This window comes from Heliangelus exortis, chromosome 2 (assembly GCF_036169615.1).
Source record: "Heliangelus exortis chromosome 2, bHelExo1.hap1, whole genome shotgun sequence".
NCBI classification, from domain to species: Eukaryota; Metazoa; Chordata; class Aves; order Apodiformes; family Trochilidae; genus Heliangelus; species Heliangelus exortis.
This window is the reverse complement of record NC_092423.1, coordinates 30,360,021-30,379,410: the sequence shown is the minus strand read 5'-3', so window position 1 is coordinate 30,379,410 and position 19,390 is coordinate 30,360,021. Positions and strand designations below refer to the sequence as shown.

General features: G+C 41.4%; 2 long non-coding RNA genes across 3 annotated transcripts; both read right to left on the bottom strand.

Moving 5' to 3' along the window:
• Positions 1-8,186: 8,186 nt before the first annotated feature.
• On the bottom strand, positions 8,187-10,268 carry LOC139792303 (uncharacterized). The gene is made up of 2 exons (XR_011724214.1): positions 9,607-10,268; positions 8,187-8,388 (listed from the first exon to the last, which is right to left on the bottom strand). It is a non-coding gene; the product is annotated as an uncharacterized lncRNA (long non-coding RNA).
• A 28-nt stretch (positions 10,269-10,296) lies between these two features.
• LOC139792302 (uncharacterized) lies at positions 10,297-17,249 on the bottom strand. 2 transcript variants are annotated; one of them, XR_011724213.1, is made up of 4 exons: positions 16,989-17,249; positions 12,848-12,903; positions 12,247-12,338; positions 10,297-10,686 (listed from the first exon to the last, which is right to left on the bottom strand). It is a non-coding gene; the product is annotated as an uncharacterized lncRNA (long non-coding RNA). The 2 variants fall into 2 exon arrangements; XR_011724212.1 differs by lacking the exon at positions 12,848-12,903.
• Positions 17,250-19,390: the final 2,141 nt, after the last annotated feature.

Genomic DNA, 19,390 nt, shown 5'->3' with positions numbered 1-19,390 from the left:
AGTATATAAATACATATGAAATTGTTAGTCTACAGTATTTGAGAAGGGATACGTTTTTCAAAGGATGAATCATTATGGTTCACCTGTTTCAAAAATTACCCTAATACTTAATGTAAATTGTTTTTCACCTTTCTAATGAGATGTGTTTGAAATGCAAAGTAGTTAAAATGTTGAGATGTTTCAAAGCGCGTGAGGCTTAAATAATGGCTTTGGACCAGCCTTTGTCAGCCTGTCTGTTCTCCTTATTAATTCCAAAACCCAGAGGCCAATTCTGAATTAAAGGACTAGGTATCTCCAGAGTTGTATGTTTTCACCTGTGTCATGAAACTAGGGCTAGGTACTGGAGAATAACTTTACCTGTACTCCCTGTACAGTAAAAGCTGCAGTGTGAGCTCACCCTTTATTAGTCACAGGAGAACCTGGATGGATGAGAGTGGATTTTTCCCCTCAGGGTGGAAAAAGCTTCAGTCAAAATTCACACTTCATTAGACACTGGATAATCTGAGCATGAGGCTCAAATCCATAGGCCTCATTAGTTCCCTTTCGTTATTAAATTATTAACAGTTTCCCTGACAAAGCAGAACAAAGCAGCTGCCTTTGGACAGATATAGAAGAATACAATTTATACTGAAGCTTATGCAGGACATTCAGATATTACATTTCTTAATAGTCTCAGTGCTTCCATTTGACTGTTCCGTACATCTCCAGCGTCAGAGTAGCTAACTCAGGTTTCTGGGCTGATGCAGGAACCCTGGCAAATGTCCAAAGGAATCACATACAGTCTCTTTTCTGAGGTCAAAGCTCAACTAGAGTTAAGATTTGCAAGGCATCTCAAGGGCAACAAGAGGAGCTTCTGCCACAGCATCAAGAGTAAAAGACTAAAAATAGGAAAATGTCAGCTTGTTCCCAAATGGGGCTAATGATCTAGTAACAATGGAAGCAGATAAAGCTTTGGTACCAGATCCATCTTTGCCTCAGACCCACCAACAGGGTCCCCTGCTCTCTGTGCCTGGGATTCAAGGAGAATGGCTTGCAGTGGGTGAGGATCAAGATGGGAGAACTCAACCCATAAACATCCTGAACTGCATGAACTGCTGATCATCTGAACTGCACTGAGGGACCTGGCTGACATCACTGCAAGGCCACAGTTTTGTCTTTGAAATGTCCTGGAGGCTGGGAGAGATCTTCAATGACTAGACAAAGGCAAATGTTATGCCCATCCTGGGAAAAAAAAAAAAAAGCCAAAAGGGAAACTGTTGGCTGATCAGCCTCATTGCAGCCCATGTGGAAACCCATGTCCTCTTGGAACACTTTTCTGGGCACAGGAATGAGAAGGTGATGAGGAACAGCCAGCATGCGTTTAGTAAGGGTGAATCACATCTCACAAACTTGCCTTCTGTAATAAAACAGCAGGATTAATAGATGAAGCAAGAGTAGTGGATATAATTTATCTTGACTTTTGCAGGGCTTTTGACACCATCTACCACAATCTTCTATACATAATAGGACATTTTGATCTGGATGGATGGTCAGCCACATGGGTAAAAAGCTGTTTGGATGGTAGGACTTGGAGGACAGTGTTTAATGGGCTGTACTCTGTCTGGAGGCTGTTAAGAAGTAGGGATCTGTCCTGGGATGTGAGCTGTTTAACTTCTTTGTCAGTGCTTAGAGGAGATGATAGTGCTCTCTCATCAAGTTTTCAGATGACAACAAATTGGCAGAACTGGTCAGTACAGTCAAGGGTAGAGTTGCCATCCAGAGGAACTCGGGCTGGAGAAATGGAATTACAAGAGCCTCATTAAATTCAACCAGGACAAATGGTATCTGGGACAGCCTAACACCCTGCAAGGTACAGGGTAGGGAGCAGCTCTGCAGAGAAGGGCCTGGTGTCCTGGAGGAGCTGGATGAGCCCAATCCAGTGATGGATGGAGGCTCACAGCACCCTGGGCTGTGTCAGCAGGAGCACAGCCAGGAGGTGGGGGAAGCGATTACCATCACTCACTCAGACCACATCTGGAATACTGTGCTTTTCCACCACCCCATAGTTGCTCCACTGTGCCTCAGGTCTTTCCAGAAGGTCTCTTCTCTCTCTAGGAAGAGGGGAGAGGCACAAACACTCACTCACTGCCTGTACTTGGGAGGGAGAAACACAAAGCAAGGCCAACGATTCTGTAGTGCTGTGGAGGAAGAAGGTGTGTGCTTCCCACTATGGGTGGAGAGCAGCATTTCCCACTAGTGCCAAGGACAATGAGAGAGTTGCTGCTCACTGTGAAGGAAGCACGTACAGTGTCCCCTAATTCCTCACTCGCTTTAAGTCAAAGCAACCAGCCCAGCTGGTGACACAAATAGCAGAGGCAGCAACACAGGGGACAGGGGACCCTTGTACTGATAGGAAGCTTGGGTTGTGGCATTACCCCAGGCAAAAGGGATGAAAATATCAGACACCCAGCATGCAGCCTCTCTGAGTCCTGATTAGTGCAGAGGCAGTACAGAAACTTCACATTTCCTGTGATACCTGTCCCACATCTGGTTCTGGTGAGGTGATAACACAGTGCACAAGCTCCCACTTCACTCGGAAAGAAATAGGACATTAAAAGAAAAACAGGTGTAGAAATGATGAATGAAGTCGGTAAGATGTGGCCTCCTAATGCCTCTGTTCAAAAGGATAAAAATGTGTGAATCTGGATGGGAATGTAGAGGCACAGGGTCTGTGGACATGCCATTAGTGTTTTAGGTGATAAACTAATTAAACACAGTAAAGTTAGGAGTGGTTCTAAGTCTGGTGATTTGCATTCCTTTTCACTTATGGTTTTGGGTTTGGCCCAAGTTATTTAGGGATTCCCAGTAATTCTACTAGGAGAGCCAGGGTAGGAAAAAGTGAGTCAGTTCCAGAAAAAAAAAATCCCTGGTGCTAACATGTTACTTTATGGTAGTCATGAGTTTAACTCAGAAGTACTCTCTGTCTCTCTCTGTTCTGGGAAAGGTTGGGAGGCATTTATTTAGGACAAAGTGCCAGGTTTCCCAATCTGTGTGCAGGTGTCACACTGGCTGGGAAAGACTTTGTATGAACTGGATTCTCAAAACCCTCCATTGCCTTGCCAGGGTAAAAGAATAAAGAAAACAGCATTGACCTGGGAGGAAGAGGGGAAGGTGGGGTTTAAAAACATTGTTCTTCTCAAGAACAAATCCATGGCGAGATGTTCTCTGAAAATAAATGCAAAAAGAATTCAATTTTTTAATGAAACGTGGGATTGGAATTCATGAAATGATAGGACTTGTAGAAAAGCAGCCATGTTTCCTGCAACAGGAAAAGAGTAGACAACTAATTTGTGTTAAAATAAAAATTAGAGTTTTGATCATGTGACAGATTAGTCAACACCAGTGTTTGCTACTGAAGTGTAAGTGCTAATGGCTAGGATATGACTTATAGTCCATGGTGCCACTTTAATGGGTGTAATAATACCATCATGTCCTAAAAATCAAGTATTTAAAAGCTTTTTATAGTATCTTAATTCTTACTTCTTTTTAGGTATGTTCTAACATACATTAACTTATGAGGGGTCCTTAGAATACATACCCCAGATTTAACACCAATAGTTCCTTCCATGCACTTAAAAGAAAACTTAATTGCATCCATCCACTGCAAGAAATAACAAGATACAATGTGGAGAGCTGTAACTGAAGACCTGTAAAACCACATCCCAACGATGTAATGCCATGGATTTAAAAACGAGCAATTTTTTGGGAGGAAAGCTTGAGAATTGCACCTTTGAGGGCAATTGTAGTCATGGAACAGCAGTAATGGTGTTTTACATGGCAAAATGTGTTTTCATGGCACAACTGGTGTTCATCTAAAAAGACAATGTTACCATTTTTACAAGTGAAACATTTTAGTTTTGGAATGTAACATTTCAAAAATTGAAGCCAATAGGGGATTTAGGAGTGGGGGCAGTTTTTTGTTGTTGTTTGTGGAGCATTTTGGGGTTTTTTTGTTTTTTGTTTTTTTTTAATTCTGATGAATGCCATGTTAAATACATACACCTCTGCCAGTGCAGTGAAAGCCAATGTTGAAAGCTGTGTAATTAAATTCACCCCTGGAATGAAGACCAAAGGGCAGAGCAGCTTTCCAGGGTTAGCAGATTTTAAGCTGCACATTCCCAAGAATTCACAGCTCCAGCCCTGGCCTGTGCTTCCCTACCAGTGCTGTGGAAAATGTGTCCACTACACTTCGTCTTGCCTGAAAGCCAAGGAGACAGTCATTCTCTTTTGTTAGGTTTTTCTTCCTTTCTTTCAGTCTTCCTTTTGGGAATTTGTCTTCCTTCACTTTAGGTGGCCTGAGAAGAATGAGGTGTATTTAATTTATCAGATTTCTGATTTTTTGAAGTTACCAGTGGACTTATAGGATTTCTCAGTTCAGGCTGGAAAATAAAAATACAGTTTTCTTGTAATGACTTTGCTATTGACACAGTAGGTGCCCCAGGTCTCTGGGAGAGATAAAGAAAGGAAAGAACCATTTTCTCAGCAAATGTGTCTTAGACAAAGGGAAGAGAAGAAATAGAAATCAGACTTCAGAAACTTCTGGTTTATGAGATCTGCCACATAATATAGTGGTTGGAAACTCAAACAGCACAAAATAACTATGCTCATACAATGCATGATTCTTTGAACAACCAAGGGGTCTACCATGTTTTATATAATCTTTGTGCTGTTACAGGCAGTTTGGGTATGTCCTTTAACATTCTTCCCATTTTACAAAGTGATTTTTTTTTTTTTAAACCTCCAGGTTAACTACAAATTAAAGGCAACCCCAAACATAATTGAATACAGAACTTTAAATTCCATTTCCATGTTTAAACAATTACAATTTCTTGCTCAACCACTGGTAAATAACATTTGTTGTCCATTTACAACTAGAGTATTAAAAAATAAATAGGATGTCATGGTTCCTAATTAGAACATTCAAATGGACGGGCTGCCAGACTTCAAGATAAATGCACTGGTTTCTTTGTGTTCATGCAGTGCCTTTTTTATGGCAGAGATGGATTTGTCACTGCCATCTCTGAAACTATGTCAAAGTTTTCTTGAAACCCTACTGAGCCTGTTCCTGCAAACAGTCCATCTGGGAATCAAAGGGACCAGATTCTTTGAGGACTGAAACTGAGCAAGTTATGTCATGAAGCCACTGTTGTGCTTGTTCTCTGTCCCTGAGAAAGACCAGGATTAGTCTTTCTTTAGGCCCACAACAAAATATATATTACTTCAACTCCCTTTACTCCAACAGTGTGAGGACTGCAAACTCAAGCGGGAGGAAAAAAAAGGGTTGTATTTTTTTTCTCTCTTTTTGATCATTGCCTCTGAATCAGTATTTGTCCCATGGCACTATAACCACATTCATTGCAGGGCTACTTTAGAAAATGATTGAGACTGTTTATTTAACACTACTATGATGTATAGATGAGTGTACAATTACTCACAATGAACATATGCTTTGCTATATTATAGTCTCATGTCAGTGCAACCACATTATAAATCAAACTGAGGATCTGACAGTCCACTTCAGTCACATCTTGCTCACTGCTCCCACTGTTCCTTTTAACATACACAATGTGCCATCTGTAAAAGGACCAAACCCCAACAGATTATTTTACTTCATTGAACAGCTGAGTGCATCTTGGTATAACATCAAAGATGTTTTACCCTTTTTGCTTTTACTAACAAACTTGCTAGTTAGCTCATGTACCATTTGTGAAATCACAGTGGATTGCTAGAAACTTATTTAAAACAGTTATAATCAACTAATATTCAAGCTCTTCAAAAAGCACTTTTCAGTTTTATCAGCAAGAACTGAATATTCTACTTTAGAAGTAAGAGACACATTACTTATCTGTTGTTTGAACAAGGAGAGGGTGGGGTCATTTCTCAACTAATCACCCATTAAAAAAGTCTCCAGATGGAATCACATCTTATGGTTTTACACTGAAGAGTATAAATTACTGCAATGAAGTGTATTTCACAATGGAGCAAAACAAAAGCTACCGAAATGTAAGACTTTGTGGCCAGTAATACATTCAGTCACAATATCTTTTCTCTCACACGTTGATAAAATATAATTGGGGTGCAGCTTGGAGAAGATTTCTTGAAGACACAATTTTCCCCACATTTGTTTGGAATTACTCATTGCATTTTTTTCGGGTTTTTTTAGTGCTTGTTTTAAAATTACTGATCTGTTTGTTTTATCACGTCTCAAGGAAACACAAGCATGTACATGTAATAAAACTGTTATGATACTTGTTTGTGCACTTTGTGTGCTAGCTGACTAGGCAAGCAATTATGCTAATCTAGCTGCTAAATGTATTTATTACTTGTGCTGGAGTTACAGCCACACCTGTCTGCCCTATCTTCTACCAAGGCATGGGAGTTCAGGAGCAACAGTGCTTCTTCAGTCAAAGGAAAACTCGATAAAGAAGTTCATATGTGGTAGATCCCTTCCATTCCAGACATCCCAGTCTCCAAATATGTGATCTTCAGGCTATTTGATCTACAGATCATCGGGAAGGACCACTGCTGAGTCATAGACAGCGTTTTGAAATTGCTGTGACTGCTTTCTTTTCAGTCTTCGGTGGATCCGGAGACTTGTGTTAAAGGAGTCAGAGAAATGCAACTGGAAAGAAGGAGTGCAGTTGAGTCACGTCTCCTCTCATAGTTGCATGAAAAATTTCACTGTTCTGCCCTTACTGAAAAGGTCTTTGCTTCTTGTGGTAAGAGACAAAAGATGTGCAAAGGGTTGGGAATCGTGCTGCCAAGGAGGGCAAAAGAAATTTTTTTCTTCTCTTCACATTCCCCTCTCAGGTCACACACATGATCTTAACTCTCTTGAGGAAATCCCATGAGAATGGGGTTGGAGCTTCTGAGATACAGAATAAGAGTGAGATTTAGGGGATGTGCTAAATTGTAATTCCCAACAGGTTCTAGACTGGTTATTTTGTCTGACAGACAAAGGAGGCAAGGTCAAACATCGGGTCTGCAGGCACCTTCTTTCATAAGCACCTTTGAGGTACAGGCTAAGGCCCAGTTCTGTCAAGACTAAATTCCACATAAATATGACTGCTTAGTGTTGACCACCAGTGGAGGCAAGTGGCTCTGTGCTCAGAGCCTTACATTTCTGGAATAATTACTCAGAAGCCTTTGGGGTGCCAGCCAGTGGAAAACAGTGGGCACAGAGATTTAGGAGGAATTTAGGCCAACAGAATCTGGGACTAAGATAAATATTTAGATTAATTGAAGGTGCTATTCACCTCTCTCCCCCCCTCATTTTGAATAAATAACAATCAGTCTTTTCTTTCCTTTCGAGGTCTGAACATTTATGCAACTGGGAACAAATCTATCGTAACCTCCTTTAGGCTGTCCACAATTAGTCCTACCAACTGCACTTTGGAGTTGAATCACATGCCTTCCAGCAGCGATTTTCAGAGCACAACTGAGTTGCTGTCATCTGGCCAAGCTTGCACATGCTTTGGAGTGCATCTCTGGTTTCCTAGGGAACCTCTCCTGAGTCCTCCTGAGATGTTCCAAGGCACCCAGGAGACATTTCATTACAGCCACTGTTCATGGCTTTGTACATCCCTAAGTAATCAACACATCAAAGGTGCATTTGCATTTTTTCTTCTTAAGTCTCTAAAGCAGTAGAATGAGTTGCTGGCCACACAAAGCTGATTGTACTTCTAGATATAAAACTCAACAGCTTTGCTGGAAAGTTTTGAAGTTGAAACCCTACCTTATTCACCTCACCTACTCTGCTGGCATCGACTACTGCTGTTTTCATTCTTATGTTGAGTGCCAGGCCACTGTTCACCCAAGCATCTAGCTTTGGCTTTGCTCTGATTTATTTATCTGCTATTGCTCAGGACTAGTTATTCTTCAAGCATCACAATGTCTCTCACAGCCCATATTTCTAATGCCATCTTGCACTGGCTAACAGCTTACCTCTTACTTTCTGTGGCAGGCCAGCAGGATGGACTTTGTTCAGGGAATCTTTAAGGTATAGACTATCTTTTCTCAAGAATGGGCTATTCATTCCTTAAAAGACAAACCTGAAGGGTAAAAAACCACTGGGTATTTGGGCTATTTGCTACAATCTTTTTGGAGAGCCCTCCCTTCAAAACATAAAATATTCTGTAGAGAGCAAATACTTTTGGGGATAGCAAAGCTTTAATTAGAAAATTTTCAGTCAGTCTTCATATGCATTCATTCATCTGTCTCTAGAGACTCCAAGACCCTGTCACAGATACAGGCTTGATGTGCATCTTATCTTCTCTTCTCTACACATAATGGTCACAGATGTCTGAATACTACATTTTCCATGGCAGGCTGAGGCTTTAATGCTTTCCCCTGGAGGAGAGATAAGAGCCAGAACACATGTAGACTGCATTACATTTTCATTTGTAATCAGCAATGTGTAAAGTTTCTAAAAGTTGTTGACACTCATATGATATATTCTATCTCCATTAGAGGGTTGAGTAGTGGACAGGGATACATGGTCATACATAATTTTGTTCTTTCCTTCTGCCAGCCCAGAACCATTCTCCATCACTTCTGTCTTATATAACGAGACAGCCTTATCACTTTCCAGCCTTATTCCTCTTTCTTATCATTCATATTTAATGTATTTCTGCCTTCTATTTTGTAGCCATTTACATTTTATTGATTCTTGGGTGCAGTTTACAAGTCAGTGATTTATTATCTTTCACTTCCCTTTGTGCTGACAGGGAACATTCCTATTTTTCTACCTCAGATATAGTGTGATGTAAAAATATTTGTTGCTGAAACCCATCAAAATATAGGGAACACATTTAAACCATGTTAATTGTTATTACACAGCATTTAAAAAAAAAATTAAAAAAAAAGAGAGAGACAGAGAGAAGGAAATCCATGGTTAAGGATTACATATACAATGTATATGTATTTACAATACTAATACATATACAATGTATTAGCTGCAGCTGTATAGAGGTCTGTGCAATGTCTGCCATGAGAGAGGACATGAAAGATGGAGACCATATTTTTTTAAGCTTAGGTGCCAGAAGATGGGTATCCAAGACTTTTGAGACAAGGATGAATTCAAGAGCCTCTAAGCTGAAAAATAGGATACAGTGGTACAATGGCATCTGTGCATAAAATTGAAATGTTTAATTGAACAAAAACTGATGGAAAATGTGTCATAATATCTCCTAAACAGAGAGGTCTGGAGATCCTGATGCAGGCACAGTGTCTTGTATCACTTTCCCAGTACTTTTCCAGTTGGGGGGGAGCATGAATAGAACTGGGCAAGGGAGATGACAAGACATGGGTCAAGGACGAGCTGCAGCTGCAGATCACTGACTGCTGAGGTTGGCAGCATCAGGGAGGACTGGCATGAGAAGTTTGCCACTCCTACCACACCGGGCATTTGTGGAACAAGGGTCAGATCCTCCTGGATGCAGTACCATTTGTCCTGACCTTTGCTCCTCTCTGCTTTGTAAATTAAGTGTTTTTGGGGACAGAATAGGAAAAATTTGCCACGGTACTGCAGCTGTGTTGACAATAACCAGTCCCCTTTTTCTGGCTCACCTGTCAAGGCTGGTGCTGTTGAAAATCTCACAGAGTGTTGACAAGCAACCAAAGTCATGATGAAATGATTTGGCAGAAATTACTCATTTCACTAGGAAAAATAGTCTTTTCTACTTGTTGTGGTAGATGTGTGCCTACCATTTGTTGGTTTGCCACATGGAGGCTTTAAGTGGGTTCCCATTGCACAATCACAAATGATCAGTTTCTAGGAAGTTTCTCATTTCTGTCCAGCCAGGACGTTGCAACAGCATACTTCTTCCTCATAGCAGGTTGTGCTGCTGTGACTGTTACTTCACAAATGAAATTGCTGCAACATGTTCCATCTTTGGGCTCCATCTATAAAGAACCCAGAAGCTCTAGGCAGCTTTCCTACCAAACGAGGTGTTTTGCCATGAGCGACAATCTTACAAGTTCATCTGTTGGTTGTGGCTGAACAGCTTGCATGGGATTTACTTACCACATCCCTTTTCTGCTGTCAAAGGAAAGGATAGAGCTCAGAGAGGAGCTCAGTATAATGGAAGGACAATTTCTGTGAGGATCTTTCAGCTTCAGCATTTGCTCAAGGCTCTTTGGGAGCTCCGGGGAGGGCAGTGTTAAAGATCAGGACAGGCCGTGGGTCTCTTCTATTTTCCCAGGATTTCAGAAAAGATGGAAGTAGACCTGACAGCAAATCTGTCAGGTCTTCCTGACAGATTTCCCCAAATCTGATGTGTTTGCAAAGATTTTTAATGATGTAACTGAAATGCAATCGTGTGATTTCCAGCCAATCATCACCCATATTACTGTAGTTGTCACTGGGATTTTGTTCTGGTTCCTGCTAACACTGAGTCTACAGGATGCTGTTCAGGTGCTCTAGATCTGGGCACATCACTGTACTTGCCTTTTTCTCAGCCTCTCTATTATGTCCCTTGGCAACTGCTTCTCTCTGTCTTTGCCCCAGAAGAACTGAGACTTTGTAGAAATTGTATGTCCCAGGCCCACAGCTGTCCCTATTGGGCTGCTCAGCAGCTGAAGAAAATTTCCTCCTTGAGCTGCAGTACTGCCAGCACTCCAGGGTTCCCAGCTCGCCTCTCCAGGCACCTGGGAGAGAGGACACAGAGGCAAATTTTGTTGCTGTTCTTAAATTAAACAAGCACACTTGCCTCTCCTGGGTGTTATTTCCTGCTGCTATGTCTGGCAAGGCATTTCTTGTGTTTTTAGATTCTACATCTATCAGAAGAAGTATACTCCTGTAGGAATAAAACCAACCCTGCACACCACCAATAAGCAGCTATACATATTTTGCTGCTTAAACTTTCTCACCACTTGATAGTGTTCTTTGGCCTTAAGCCTACGACTCCCTGAGTACAGAAGATCCTCCTCTCTCACTCCTCCCCACAGAGTTTTTCTGCAGCCCTTTCTCATTTGGTTCAGCAGAAAAGCCAAATCACTCTGCTCTTCGTCTTTCCTGTCAAGTTTCCCCATGTCTCTGTAAATCTCTCTAAGTCTCTCAAGATTTGCAGTATTTAAGATCCCAGGTTAATACCTAATCTCTTTGTCCTGCTTCTAGTGGAAGTCTCCTCTTCCAAACAACCTCCCTGCAAACAAACTAGTTTTCCCAAGTCTCACTGAACTGTCATACAGCTTGATGACTATATCAAAGGGGAAAAAATCTACGGATGGATGAATTGTCACTGCACTTGACCTAGAAATCTTAAAACCTGTTGCCAGTTTTTTCTAATCAGTGGATAAAGGAAGGGGGGGAGGTAGAAGAGCCAGAATACTGCTGTAAAAAGAGAACAATCAGAACCAACTAGAAACGGGAGTTTGTATGGACCATATGCAATTATTTAATATAAAAAGAAATGTACCTCCTGGTGCAGTGGAATAAATCTTGCCATTGATTTCAAACTCTGAACTAACAGTTATTTAAAGTCAGTATTGGTCTGGTTCTAGAAAAGGAAGGAATCTTTTGGTCATTCAACAACACTCAGTAAAATCCAATACATTTAAACAGACATATTTTAAATAGGATCTATGTGTTTATTTATTCATGCACTTGTGGACAGCAGGAAAAATGTGGGTTTTAGACCTAGACAAGGAAAAAAAAATTTAAATTCCTTAGGGCATATCAAGATGGGGGAAAAAAAAAAAGGAAAAAAAATTCAAGTAATTTCTGCTCTGCTGCTGAATGAGGTCACACTTCGTGCTGTATGTGGATAAAAGACAAGACAATTTCTCACTTCCCATTTCTGTTCTTCATTGCCAGGTTAATTGTTGTCATTGTATTCCCCACAAGAGAAGCTTCAGCAGTGGTGCCAAATAAACCAGATTAGTGTTCAGGGGCATTTGCTGGAAGTGGTGCCAAATCCATTCTTGATCCTAATTATATGAAATATGCTCCAATAATTTTCCACAAGGTGAATAAGAATAATGCCAGAACTGCCACTTTCACTAAAGCTCAATTAGGAGGAATTCACTAATCCCAAGACATATCAGACCTTCTTCTGTGCTGTTGTATTCTCCTTTTTATAATCAGATGTTTACCTAGAGAAGATGAATATCCTAATTCCTGGCACTTATAGGAATGAGAGTGGTATCAGGAGAGAGAGAAAAACATACACACGACCTGGCTCATATCCCAGTGTCAGGCAAACCGACCTTTGGTTTCGGTCTCTGCGGACAAGCTGTTGCATCTGTGCAATTCCAATCAGCACACACAGGAGATAGACACTCCAGTACAATGGTCGTCCCTGAATCCAAAAGAAGAAATGTTAAACCATTGGACTTAGAAAATATAATCATATTAAACAAGTTATCCTTTGTTAGTCACGGAACATTCGCTGTGGTGTGGAATAGCTTGTTCTGCAACGGATTTCCAGTTTCACTGTGGCTGATTTGCAGCAGCTGACTAAGAAAGAGGTGTGTGTCAAAAACAGACTACCCACAGTTGCAAATTTGGACTTTTGTTCAAACTATTGAAAATTCATTGTAAAGACGACACACGTTCCCCCAGCACGCAAGCACAATGAAATATGTTTTCATTGCATTTGGAAAATAAATAAATTCCTTTACACTTGGAGCTGAAAGAGGATGGGCAAACACATTTACCAAAAAAATATAAGAAATTATGCTAATAATCTATAGTCAACTTCTGTAACAGTATCAATTTTCAGAATTCTTAAAGCACAGAACATCTTTATTTCCCATTTTCAAAAAATCCCCAGCTTTCTCAACTTCGAGAATTTTACTTATATCTTACCTTCCTGTTCTTTCTTCATGCCTTTGCTTTTGTGGAAATGTTCATGAACATGAAAGCTGATAATAAAGAAATCAATGTTATGTTTCATGACTTCATTTACCTCTTCCAGTCTTAGAAGTTCCTTCCATCTCTAAAACTGCCGAGAAGACTATATTTATTAATTTTCTTATATAGATTTGTAGAATATCTTAAGGTGGAAGGGACCTATAAGGCTCATCGAGTCCAAATCACTGCCCTTCACAGGACTACCTAAAACTAAACCATGTGACTAAGAGCAACATTCACATGCTCCTTGAACTCTGACAGGCCTGGTGGCATGGCCACTTTCCTGGGAAGCCTGTTCCAGTGAGCAACCACCCTTCCAGTGAATAACCTGATGTCCAGTCTGAACTTCCCCTGGTGCAGTTTCATGTTTGCTAGCCCAAGCTCTGACTAATTTGCAGGATCATATCATGCTCAGTGTATGAGAGAGTGGAACCTAACATTTAAAGAGGGCAACAGAATTTTTCAGGTGTGTTAGTGACTTCATGCTTGATGGATTCTTATGCCCATGGCATACTCTCTGCTGCTGTCAGAACTGATCTCCCAGCTTTGGCTGATAGTTGCAATGGTATCTCCATAGCTCTATCCTCCCCAGTGGGATAATAGAGTACATTGGGATTAATCAAAAAAAGCAGATACGCATCTCTCTTCTCTCCATGTACTCTGAATTCTGATTATACTCCCCCAGCCCTCACGCAGGATTTGGCTAAGCAGATGATGCACAATAGCTCACATCCAGGCATGCTGAAGTGCTCGAGCAGGCTTTTTGTTTTCCCTTTGACAAAAGCCAAAAAATATTTCATTAGCGGTTGCTTATCAGGAATAGGGACAGGAAATTGATGCATTTCTGCTTGGAGACTGATCCCTAAAATGCAGCATGATAGGCAAGCCCCTACACCTACACTGCAGAGGTTTACAGTTGCTGTGTCTCCTGATATTCAAAGTGTAATGGCTTTCTCCATTGCTGCTGCTGGATGGTGTAATGGATTTTGTTCCAGTGACTACATAACCTCCTCATACAAACCACTACCCTTTGTTCCAGGAGTTTTGGGAACTTGCCAGCAACTGGGCAAATGCTGCAGAGGTGATAAAGGAGGGTTTAAAAGGTCTCCTGAGTGAAGTCTGAAGGAGATGCATGAGAAGGATAGAGCATGAGGGGAAGGGGCTGAACTGGGCTTTAGATCAGGAGATGCAGATCTTACAGCAGATACCCCTTGAGATGCCCATTTGCCTTCCTTGCTACAAGTGAGTACTCAGGAACTTCGAAAGCAGGACAGAGTTAAATAGAGGGAAGCTGCATTTCAGAAAGGGCTTGAGGTTTGGGGAGATTTTTTTTCTTTTTTTTTTTTTTTTTTGCTTTTAGTGATCTGTTTTATGATGCCACCTAAAATCTAACTGTGGAGCTGTATTTCCTCAGTTTTTATCACAAAACGTTAACTGGAGTGAGGGAGGTGACTGGGGATATTTATAATCTCTGGGCTGAGTCTGAGGAATCAATACTAGATTTTGAGGAAATGCAGGTTTCAGGGAGGAAGCTGACACAGAGGGGGGTTGGTGGGAGGCTGTGTGAGCAATGGGCTCTATCTCATTTCTACCTGAAATTCACTGCTGGGACCCCTGATTTACAGTATGTTGAAGGTGGGCATGTTGCTCAGAAGACATCAGCATACAGAAGAAGGCCAATGGTGAAAAGCAGGTGGAAATCTAACCTTGGAAACATGTCCATGGCAATCTAGCAGCAAGGCCCCCACTGGGGTTGCATCTTTTGAGAAATGTTCCCCATGGGTTAAACCTTGCATCCCAGCAATGTTCTCTTTAGTTAGTTAATGATGGTAAAGCTGTTCTCGGGTTCTGAAAAATGCACATGCATAAAAACAGAGTATTGATGTGCTGCGTTATGGTATTAATGGAGCTGGCCAAGCAGCATTGTTGTGTGCCTCTGCAAACTGCGTGATGTAACTTGCCCACACTGATGGAGTTTCCTGGAGGCTATCCTAGAATCAGGGTATGAAAATCTATGCAGGCATGAGACAAAGGAGTTGCAGTAAGCATGTTCTTCACTGGAGCAAACACAGGTGATTAATAGAGCTGCAAAAATGTCCTGAGACAAGAAGGCTGTGGCCCCTTTTAGAGCCAGGAATGAACATTTTCTTGTTGCTGAGATGGAGTGTGTATGTCAATTAATTACCATTTTTCAATTAATTGTTACTTTGACATACCTTTCCCTAAAGAAATTACCGAGCAATAGAACCAGAACTCAAACTGGATCTGTCACATCTGAGAGGGTAACCGACTGAATATGCAACTCCTACTTCCCAGGTGTCCCACATTTCTTCAAGTAATGGGCAGAGGCACGAAAAAGGCAATTCAAGGTAGACATCTTCATTCCCAGGTCTTTTTGACTGACACCCAGCTTTCTTCTTATTTTATCAAATTTACTCAATGTGATGCTGATGGTTTTGTAAGCCAGTGGTCTCGAGCTTGCAAAAACCTGGGTGTTTGCATGAGCAGTGTGTTTGCCAAGTGATGGGAACTAATGGAGGATTTCTTTGCAGAGACTTCAGCGGTCACTGCTTGTGATTAAAGCACTCCTAATGAGCAGCTCTTGCAAGCCCATTAGAGAAACATCATGTCAAGAGTAAGCCACCTTTTCATGTTGAGAGTGTTGTATTTCTTTTCCTACTCAGAAAAACAGCACTTGATTTCTCCTTTCAACAGATGAAGCCTCAGCTTGCATGTTCAAATACATGTTGCATGTTCACACAAGTGCAATACTATTCATTTCTGTAAAGGCACTTTTTCCCTGGAACTTTTTGAGCTAGAAACACATTTGGTGGGCCAAAATCACATTCTCTTATTGTGCTGTGTCCTACATTCTCACAGTACCCAAATTTAGCTTTTCGTACTTTATTCTATTTACCTGGGCACTCATCTTAATAGTGGGATCAAATAACTAACAGCCTGGAGTTCCTTGCAGGATACCTGGTAGAAATTACATTTGCCTTCCTCTAATAAGCAGCAAAAGTTGTTGGAAAAAAATTAAAGCTTCAAGCACTCTCAGTTTTCTTGTTTCTTTTACAAACTATTTTTGAATCTCCACTAACCTTGGAAGACTTCTCAGAGGAATGATTGCCTAAATTAGACTATCCATTTCATATGAAATATTGTGAAAGGAGAGGAAGGGTTATATTAGCTATTTCATTAGAACTAACTCTCAGGGTCTGTATCCCAGCCTGCAGCAGAAATGTCAAGAGGAGCAGCTGCTACAGCATGCAAGCCAACAAAATTTTTCCATCTCTGAACAAGGCAAAGGAGGGGGGCAGGCAGAGGGAAGCCGAGTGAATTGCATAAGTTGTGAATGTTACAAGGTAATGATGAAGGACTGTATGTCAGCAGAGACTGAGCTGGACTCTTTATCTGTCCAATTCTAGAGATTAAGTACTATTTTCTTTGTGCAGACCTTTGATGGTGCAAATATACCGTTGCTTTGGGGTTTCAGTGTGGTTCCAGCAGAGCACACTGTCCATCTCAACCCTTTTTAAAGAACTCATTATTGGCACAGCTTTTTCTCACCTCTCTATCCTCACTAGACGCCAAATAAGCAAATCTCTTACCCTATTATGCTACAGAGTCTTACCAAACAACTCTTGCTGGCATGAAAGTAGAGCAAATGAACTGAAAAGAACAAAGAGAACAGTCTTTCATGGGTCATTTCTTACACTTCGGTCTCACAACTGCTCTCTGACAAGGTGGGCCATCATCAATGTCATTAGGATTTTTTTTTTTTTTTTTTTTGGTCATATATTTCTTTGCCTGCATAAAGACAGAATCCAGGTCTTCCTGAGAACTATTTTGCCTCGTATTTCTTCAAATATTGCTTAACACTAACACATTGTACTCTTAAAGTATGTGAAAGGGCTGGGTTGTTGCTATGCCTTTTTAGTTGATGTCAGCAAGTTGGATGGGTGTCTCACTGTAAAGCTGTCATGGTAATATGCCAGGCTTTGAAAAAAAAAAATTAAGAATAAAAACATTGGCACATAAAAAGGCATGCAAATCATATAGCAAACCATGGTGCATACTCACTGCCAATACATACTTTGTTTCATCCTAGTGTCATTCCTGCAGACTTCTAGAAGGATTCATTAATAAACAGCATCCAAAGGAGTGGAAGTAGAGCAGTGTGTGGCTTTGGGTATTTTCACATGTTTCTGTGTGACTACTGCTTCTTGACAAGCTAGGTTGTGGATGCATGTCTTCTTTTGGTTGGCTTAAGTCACCACCTGTAGCTCCTTGATTTTTCCCTGCGTGTCCTCCACCCAGCCCAGTCTGCTGGCTGAACTGGTTGTCTGTGCATTTCATAACCTTTTTGGCCCCTCTAGAACTGATTAGGCTGGTCCTTGGTGGGAGGGACCATCCCAGGAAGCGTGAGGGAGCAGCGGATGCCAACAAAGAGGCTGCGGTGGAGCTGAGGCTGCTAACTTTTTTTCTTTCAGCTCAGCTGTGGTAGTAAGAAGTGTCCCTTCTGACCAGTGCAGCTGGAAAGCAGAACATTAGCAGAGGGCTATAATTGCCATGGGCTAAAACCACTCATAGCCATTCACCACAGCTGAGGCTGCTTCGTGATAAGTCATTCAAGATCAGATAATCTGGTTTTCATTTCCTGTTAGGTCTTGGTTTTCATTTCTGATTAGGTCTTGGGCTGCTTTCTAGGTACACTGGCCCCTGCATATTCTATTTGTACTAAATAACCTTACTCACCTGCCATGAATCCAGTGTTATTCGTTGAATGGGCAAGAGCAGCACCATGAAGGAAGGAACTTTTCCTTTTACAGAGTGAATTTACTTTAAAATGCATATTGCGATTCAGCCCTGCTGTACTGTATCCAACATTGCAGTGAGCCTTCCCTGCAATGTGTTGCTATCACTGTGTGTAAAGTCCTGGTGATGCATGGCTGAGTGACTGTAGAAAGGCTTTTGTTTTTTATCTAAATTGGAGGTACCTATATCTTCTCTAACCAATAAATGAATTCCTTCATATTTTGAATAAATATGGAACTGGGAGGGCCACCTGGGCCCTTTGACTCTGGTTCCACACAGTCTTGGGCAACCAGATGATAGGCATTTATAGTCCAGAAAGGTCCATAGAGCATTCACTTTTTCTATGCGTTATCTGCCTTTTGTATAGATCAAAATTACTACCTAAATAGATACTAAGTCTTGGAGATGACAATCATTGAGCCAGACTTCCTCATATTGCTCATCCTAATGCTCATTCCTGCAGTGGAGAAAATTAATCTTTGCTATTAATATTGTCAATTAAACCCAGAAATCAGATCAGTCCGTTTGCAGTCTGTATTAAATAAGGACCCCTGCTGGTCCTTATTAGATAGATGAGGGACCAGAGTGAAGTTCCTTGTTACTTAAATGAAACCCATGTTTAGCAAAGCTGTTAAATCACAGCTGAAGGCAGACATCTTGATGAATAAATCAGCATTCATGAATTAATAATTACATGAGTGCTAAAATGAGATTCTTGTTTTCGTGCTGTTTCTGTCCTTGGCCAAAGACTGAGATAGCCTTCATGAGCAGCATTGGTTGCCCTTGTGGTGGAGACAAGTAAGGTCAGGTTTCCAAAAGCATGATTTTAGTAGGACCAATAGGAGCATCTCAGTCTGTTTGAGGATCCAGCTCCTTCAGTTTCAATGGTCCTGATGAATTAGGGAGCTGGAATGAGCCTTACTAGCACGCTTCCCATAGGACACCCAATAATGTGAATCAGTGCTGCTCTGGGACACCTTCACACTTTGATCTAGCAGTTAAAAGCTAGCTCAGTGTCCCATTACCAGTTCCTTGAAGGCTGCTGCTTTTCCCTCTAATTGTGCTGGTTATTCACACTGGTGGAACTGTCATCAGCCACCCGCTTCCCAGGGACAATTAGTCCCCACTTTGCATTACCAACCTGAAGTAGGCTATGAGTCTAACAGCCTTCAGTGTACAAGGAAATGAAGAGTTTCAAGAAGAGCAATGCTTATGGAAGAACCTTTGTGGGTTTGCCAGTGTAGTGGCTGCACCCTGCCTGAGAGAGAAGGCCGGAATCACATCCAGTGTTCATCTTGCCCAGAGCCGACTCTGGTATTTTTTTTGTCTCTTGCCTAAGCAGTACACAGGACCCATAAAGCCCATTCCGGCGTGCCACCTTGTTTTGCTAAATATTTAAAATACTTGTGGTTATGGGGAAATGCCAATTTTGAAATCTGCCACTTTAATAATACAAGTGGTTTTCAGATGCTAGGGATAAGGATGCAGCTGCTCCAAGAACCCAGAGTGTTGGTATTCTTAAGAACTACAGCCAGGCACTTACAATGCACTCGTGTCTTAAAGCCACAGCAAAGGGCAGGAGCTGGTGCCACCCGGGAATCAAAGGCTGCCATTCGTGCCTGTGCAGAGCAGGCAGGCAGAGCCTCTGGAATACTCCCAGTATCAAAACAGGACTCCGAT